Raw genomic sequence first — 8138 nt, forward strand, 5'->3', positions numbered from 1 at the left:
CAACTACCTAATTAATGAGTTCCATTTCAATTGTAATCACATTCAATAATACAATTTACAATTTCAATATATAATGATCAAATTAGAAGTTCCACATTTTCCCACTCTATGCACGGCGTTCAGTCATGACCTAGCACCCCCCCCCCCCCCCAGCCCTAGAATGCTGCACCAATAGTCACGTGAATCTACGTAAGGAAACTGTGGGAAAGAAAGAGCACTTGTACTAACTTCAGCCACCCGACCGCCACCTCCTACTAGGAACCGGCGCCGAGTTTGAATTCTGACAGTAAAGAAAGGTCACTTGTGTTTTTGCTACCAACGTAAGAAAATTGTTGCAAACGTAGCTCACCACCACCACTAACCTAAGTCACCAGGCCACCACGTCTTCCTATGGGCTGCTGCTAAATGGACTCAGCCCGCACTAGGCTGATGGAGAGAGGAAGGAACGTATGTTATTTATTTGGAGGCTTTTTATTTAGGGGTGGAGTATGTCACAGATCACACGCACTGACATGCCCCACAGCATACAGATCTGCAAACCACTGCTACATTAATCATTTATAAGGCTCTACACATACCCTTGTAATTGTAAACCGTCAAAAACAACGGACTGCACAGCCTACAGACATGCAAATCACTCGTAAATAACGCAATACATGTACGCCCAGATAGCCAAACAAATCTCAAATTGTCAAAATAATAATCCATCTAAAACACTCTCCCTGCTAATTGTCAACTGTCGAAATTATACACCACCCTTTATTTAAACAATTAGAGGCAGCACCACCACCATGTGTATTCGCCACTGAGTCCAAATCCCAACTGACTTCTTCATATCGATGCACTAGAGGACGCTGTAGTGACGTCAGGTGATGATGCAAATCCCTTAATCCAAGATGGCGCCACCTAGTGGGCTCATTACAAGTTCCAGACCCCAACTGGCTTAGTACATTTCGTCACCATCAGAGGACGCCACCGTGACGACAGCTGATGATGCAAGTACAGTTATCCATGATGGCGGCAAACACTATGTTCTTCATGAGGTCTAGTACTTAGTACCACCAACAGAGGACGCTGTCGCCCGTTTCCTGATGTAAACCAAGATGGTGAGGGAAGACAACTCAGCCTGTTCTGGGCTGCTGGGGAGTGTATGGAATGACTGCACTGTATTTATTTTTGAACATTTTATTTATCACACTATTACAAAACACGCACCCAGATATATCTGGGGTCATGTTGCACAGTCCACTAATTTCAGTAACAATAGCAAACTGCTAATAAATATTGCAGTACACATATCTGCAAACACGCTCAGTACCCATAAACTGTCCAAATAACGCAAAGAACAGACTACAGGTCCGCTCGCAAAATTACGCAACAGATGCGAGCAAGCACCCGCCACTACACCCTGTCCTCCGCGAAGTCACATGCCCGTCAGCTGTCAAACCGCGCACAGGTCCCTGCTCGGCTTCCGCAAACGTGAAGTGGCGACAGCCGCATTCATACTTCACATCCGTGAAATTCCTATCCAAATAAGTGTTTAACTAGACGCCAACGATGACGCGAGCAAAGCTGTTCTGCACGTGCCACAACCCTGGCGAAGTGAGGCGACCATAGCTCGAGTCCCGCGCGCTCCGTCACGGTCCCTGAGCCAGCATCGTCGAACATCGGTGAAAGTTGCATTCCAAACAGCGCTCACGCCAGTCTCATATGCCAGGCATCTCCAGGTGCCGCTTGTCTCTGCCATTGAAGGCATAATAGCACAGGGCGTGTTGACACACACACACGTTTAACCATACTTAACTACACAGCATGGCTCTCGCCTCGCCGCGAAACGTCTGCGTGACGACTCGCCATCTAAAACGTTCTCAACGTTATTCTTACGTCACATCGCACTGTAAAAAAATAACACACAAGTCAACCTCTCGGAAATTGTATAATGTCCCAGAAATAGTTAACGCTCGCTTGCTAGATGTCTCAAGTTGTGTGCACGGAAATTCTTCCCATAACAGAACCTGTTCACGAAAATAACATCGAATCCACTCTTCCGAACGCTCCTAAAGTTGTACCCTTCCTGCTCACAACATACGCAAACTTTCCCTCCTATATCCCACCACAATCAATCGAGCATTCTGATTCGCTCTTATCGAATTTACCCGCCGAATTAGTGATGCAACCTTTATTGAAGCATGATCCACTTAGTCTTTCTGAGGTTTTCTGTGTTTATTTTGCACAGATCGCTCAATTGCACTGACAGTTAAACATGCAAAATTTCCCACACATTGTCAAATACACACCAGATTCACAAGAATGTTGGAATGGATGAAGACATTTACCAGTGTAACTAAAATTAAATATTATATTGCTGCTACACTCTGACACCAAACAATGTACAGTTAATCTCTCCTCTTGACGACTGCACCTCATTATCTATAGCGCATATAATTTTCCACGTAAAAAATCGATCACCGTTATCTATGTACTCAATCTATACGTCCCTCACGATAGGACTCGCAGTCATCCTCTCTAGTCATCCCATAACATAAACAATAGTAACTTTACAATGCAATATATACACACTTTACACAGTGTAAGCCACACTAACCTTAAAATACAATACATGCACATTCTACAGAAAAAGCGCACTTATCTTTTATATCGTTACAGCACCCGAAAAAATTATGGTATGCCCACATTCACACTGGCTATATGTCACGATGCTCCCCCAGTCCTAGGGAAGCACTGTCATCCAGTTCTTTCTTTCTACAGACGCTACACTCAACGGTAAAAAACTAATTTACACTGATCTCCATTTTGCACCGACAACTAAACATCACAATGTTGTCTACAGGTCATCAAATACATACCAAACTCACAGGAATATTGGAACGTCAAACCTACCTCGAACCAGGGAATTTATCACCGAGTACCATCTCGATCTAGTAAACATGCAATTCATATCCCTCACCATACCAAATCATCCCCCTTACATCAGCGAACCGAAGTCATTCTCAGAACTGATGTACAAGGAGAGGGTCGTCTCCACGCGGCACAAACGCGTTACGGTTTCCGCTTTCTTGAACACATTTCTAGACATCTCCAGACTCGTCGATTACAAGAACACCCATATTTTCGCTATAATATTATACCATTTTCGCTGTACTTCTCGTTATCAAGCACCAGGCAGCATCCTACCGATCACTCACGAAATATAATTCTGAACATATAGACTTGGAATTATTTCTTTATGAACACGAAACTTTAGCTAAGTTGAGCCTGCTCTAGACAGCTCAATAACTAGAAACAAACAGACAATCCAATCTCGTCATAAAATCGCTTAATTTTGAAAGTCATTCTGCTGAGGAACGCGGTATGTGACCAGTATTTGCAACTCCCTCACACTTATCCAGTAAGTGTAACGTTTTCTGTCTAGATGCCATGTCAGAGGCTCCGTTATACATCCAATGAGTTAAAGGCGATGACTGATTGACAAGGAACACAAACAGTAGTAAATCGTATCCTTATTGAGGTCGTAAGAAATGTACACTAGCTTTTCACACATCTAGTGTTACGCTTCCCGCTAGAAATGATGTCTATGATTTGGAATCAGGTCCTCCCATTGAGCCACATACCTGCGCTGGATCACAGCCACAAATGAATCATATTTCTGGCGCTCTCATATCTCGAAACGAGTCACCTTTCTCGAACCTATCTGCTACAATAAAAATCCAACATGGTCTTAGTCAGTCCCTACACATCTTGCAACTGCTTCCATTTCTACAGCTTTGCGCATGTGATCATACCATTTTGAGTCCGAAATGGGCAGATGTCGGCCAAAGCCATACCCACCACCTTCTGCAGCCTGTCTAGAAACAGAGCGAATTGACTTACTGCGACAGGACCGTGTTTTGACCATTCGGCGGAAATGCGCGCATTGTGGTGCGTTCCCAAATGACATACAAGCACTACAGATCCACGTCCATTCAAATCTATAAGCCCAACATGCTATCATCGTTATTCTCTATCCCTCAGCACACAAAAATTAACAACTATAGAAGCTCAAATAACTTAATCCGATATAGAACTCACACAGACGCCATTACTCGTGCGATGACGCAAAGCTGCGTTGGGGGTCGAGCGCGGAGAGAGAGAGCCAGAGAGAGAGAGCCACCAGAGAGAGAGAGAGAGAGAGAGAGAGAGAGAGAGAGATTTCGCAATGCTTCTCAGAATAGCACATCGTGCAGCCTTCCAGGCATTCCTAATGGCATACTTCGTCCCTCACTGGATTTACCTGTCAAACTGCTGCTGCTACTGCTGCTTATGTGGACCGAAACTTTTAAATACACACGTACTGATACACTACAGAGGGTAGTTTAAAGTTTTATCACCTCTACTCTAGGAGAATGATCGTATCCCACGTACTCACGTACTACACTGTAAATCGGAAGAAACGGCCCCTGTGAACCTGTTTAGTTGTTTGAAACACTGTTTTCTAACGCGCTCACCATCTTGGTTTACGTCACCATCTTGATTTACGTCAGGAAACGGACGACAGCGTCCTCTGTTGGTGGTACTGAGTACTAGACCTCGTGGAGAACATAGTGTTTGCCGCCATCATGGATAGCTGTACTTGCATTATCAGCTGGTGTCACGGTGGCGTCCTCTGTTGGCGATGACATGTACTAAGCCAGTTGGGGTCTGGAGCTTGTAGTGAATCCACTAGGTGGCGCCATCTTGGATTAAGGGACTTGCATCATCACCTGGCGTCACTACAGCGTCCTCTAGTGCATCGATATGAAGAAGTCAGTTGGGCTATGGACTCAGTGGCGAATACACTTGGTGGTGGCGCTGCCTCTATTTGTTTAAATAAAGGGTGATGCATGATTTCGACCATTGACAATTAGCAGGGAGAGTGTTTTAGATGGACTGTTATTTTCACAATTTAGAAGTTGTTTGGCTATTTGGACATAAATGTATTGTACTAATTAAGAGTATTTCGCATGTCTGTAGGCAGTGCAGTGCGTTATTCTTGACGGTTTACAATTACAATGGTATGTGTAGAGCCTTATAAATGAGTTATGTAGAAGTGGTTTGCAGATCTGTATGCTATGGGGCATGTCAGTGCATGTGTTCTGTGACACATATACTCCACCCCTAGATAAAATGCTCCCAAATAAATAACATACATTCCTTCCTCTCTCCATCAGCCTAGTGTGGGTGGAGTTCTTTTACCAGCAGCACGTAGGAAGAGGTTACATCCTGGAGGCGTAGGTTAGTGGTGGTGGTAAGCGACATTTTGAACAATTTTCTTACATTGGTAGCAAAAGCACAAGTGACTTTTCTTTAGTGCCAGAATTCAAAATCGGCGGTCTGGTCCTTGAAAAGTAGTGAAGCTAGGTAGCTGAAAGCGTAGCAAAACCCATTTTCCTAGCTATATGACACTTTAGGAGTTGTTTGGCTATCTGGATGTAAATGTATTGCATTATTTACAGGTGGTTCACATGTCTGTAGGCTTTGCAATGTGTTATTTTTGACGGTTTAGAATTAGCAAGAGTGTGTAAAGCCTTATACATGAGTTATGTAGGAGTAGTTTGCAGGTCTCTATGATGTGGGGCATGTGAGAGCGTATGTTCTGTGATTGATCCCTAAATAAAATTGCTCCCAAGTAAATGAAGTACACCCCTTCCTTTCTCCATCAGCCTAGTGCGGGCTGAGTCCTTTTACCACCCGCCCCTAGGAAGAGGTGGTGGCCTGGTGACTTAGGTTAGTGGTGGTGGTGAGCTACGTTTGCAACAATTTTCTTACGTTGGTAGCGAAAGCACAAGTGACCTTTCTTTACTGCCAGAATTCAAACTTGGCGCTGGTTACTAGGAGGAAGTGGCGGTGGGGTGGCTGAGGTTAGTACAAGTGTCCTTTCTTTCCCACAGTTTCCTTACGTAGAGTCACGTGCCTATTGGTGCAGCATTCTAGGGCTGAGGGGGGCGGGGGGTGCTAGGTCATGACTGAACGCTGTGCATATAGTGGGAAAATGTGGAACTTCTAACTTGATCATTGAATGTTGAAATTGTAAATTGAATTACTGAAAATGATTAAAATTGAAATGGAACTAATTATTTAGGTAATTGATAGGTTAGATGTGTGATGTTAGTGTTAGCATATTTACAGAAAACTACGTATGGCGCGTGTATGGAGGTGCCGGCCAAGGGTGTGTGACATAAGCGGTTGGACGCCCGCGGGCCTCGTGGCACGGCGCGTGTCCGGTTATAACGAGCGCGCGGGAGAGAGCAGACGATCTTGCGGATTCACGTGATGTCGCTGTGGTGTCCTCTGGTGTTGACGATATGAACTACGTCAGTTGGGCCATGGAGCTCGCAGTGAACACAGTGTCTGCCGTCATTTTGAATAACGGTACTTGCGTAATGATCTGGAGTCAGGAGAGTGCCCTCTGGTGACACCGATATGACCTAAGCCAGTTGGATGCCAGACTCAGTTGCGAACACACCTGCCTGAAATTTGTTAACTAATAAAGACAAGTCTGTTTTTCCCGCCATTATGGTAGATGTACCGTATCATCAAGTTGGAAGTTGCACTTTGTGTGATTTTTATTTTGGAGGGGTTAGGTTAGTGGAGGTAGGCCAAGTGTCGAATCTTACACCACGTGGTGGATACACTGGGTGCAGCCATTTCGACCGATGTCACGGTCGCCATCTTGGATTATGTCACGGTGGCGCTCTCTGGTGGCGATGATATGAACTAAATCAGTTGGGCTTAGAGCTCATGGCGAACACACATGCTTGAAATTGGTTACATAATAAAGACATGTCCATTTTTACCGCCGTTTTCCTAGGTGTGACGCATAATCATGGTGGAATTTGAGCTTCCAGCCATTTTTCTAGGGGAGGGGGCCGTGGCACTTTCCCACCGAAATTCAAACTTCCAGCCAAAATCCGTCATTTTGAATGACGTCACGGCCACCATATTGGATGACGTCATCGTCGCCATATTGGATGACATCATCGTCTCCATCTTGTATAACAGTACTTTGTGCCAAAATCACCCCTGTCCCAATACTCAGGTGCACCGCCTCCTGCATCTCTGCAGGGGGCGGGGCGGTCGATATCTGCATGGCGGCGTACACCACTACCGGCCTCCTCACAGGGGAGGTGGGGTGGAGAAAGGTGTCTTTTTCTTCAGAAGCTGCAGCTCCTCCAGCAGCAGCTGAAGCTGGCGATGGACAGCTGCAAGTTCGTCCTTGAATGCGGCCCTTACGGCCGCAAAGGCGGCTTGGAAGCCGGCCAGTGCGTCGTCGGTGGCGGCTTCTAGTCGGCGAGGCCCATTACCCTCACCAGAGCAGGGGAGGGGGGGGGGGGGGTCGTCTTGGCGCCAGACACCGCCACAGGACGTGTCGCGGCGTGCTGGCGGCGGATCACCTTGAGGTAGCCGCAGCTATGTGAGATGGCGGCGTGGGGCCCGCCGCAGTTCACGCATTTGCAAACCACTCCATGTGACTTGGGGCAGCTGCGAGTGTCATGCGTTGCCACGCACTTCAAGCATGCAATGGCGCCCTTGCATGTACTCTCAAAATGCCGCACCCACTGGCAGGTGTAGCACTGCAGCATCGTGTTCTTTCGCTTGGGCTGTCTTTTGTGGCTGCAGTTACTTCCCACAGCGTCTATGAGCAGCTCAAGTGCGGCTGCAAGTCTGCCACCCTTGCATCCAGCCATAACTTGCGGCTAGTGACGCAGGCGAGCGGCGATAGCGAAGTGAGTCCCAGCGAGTAGAGCAGCGAAGTGTGTAGTAATCTCCAGACTTCGCTCTATCGTTCTAGTTGGTTTACAAGAAGCACGAGTGGTGGATATACAGTCACGTCGCCATCCTAGGACACCAGAATAGTGTAGAAGGAAGGAGTTTTATCATTTTAAAGTTTTTCACTGTAGTGACTGGGATAGGAAACTTATGGGTTGGTTGTATGTCTGACGTTGGACGAATATATTGTGCATTATAGATTTAGAGCGTTGCATTTTGCACGATGAATACTTCGGAAACTGTGTGACATTAACAATATAGCGTTTTTTAGGTGCAGAGCTGTGTAGCCATAATTTCTCTCATGCTGGTACCTTATTGGTACTGACTCTAGA

This window comes from Schistocerca serialis, chromosome 4 (assembly GCF_023864345.2).
Source record: "Schistocerca serialis cubense isolate TAMUIC-IGC-003099 chromosome 4, iqSchSeri2.2, whole genome shotgun sequence".
Taxonomy (NCBI): Eukaryota; Metazoa; Arthropoda; class Insecta; order Orthoptera; family Acrididae; genus Schistocerca; species Schistocerca serialis.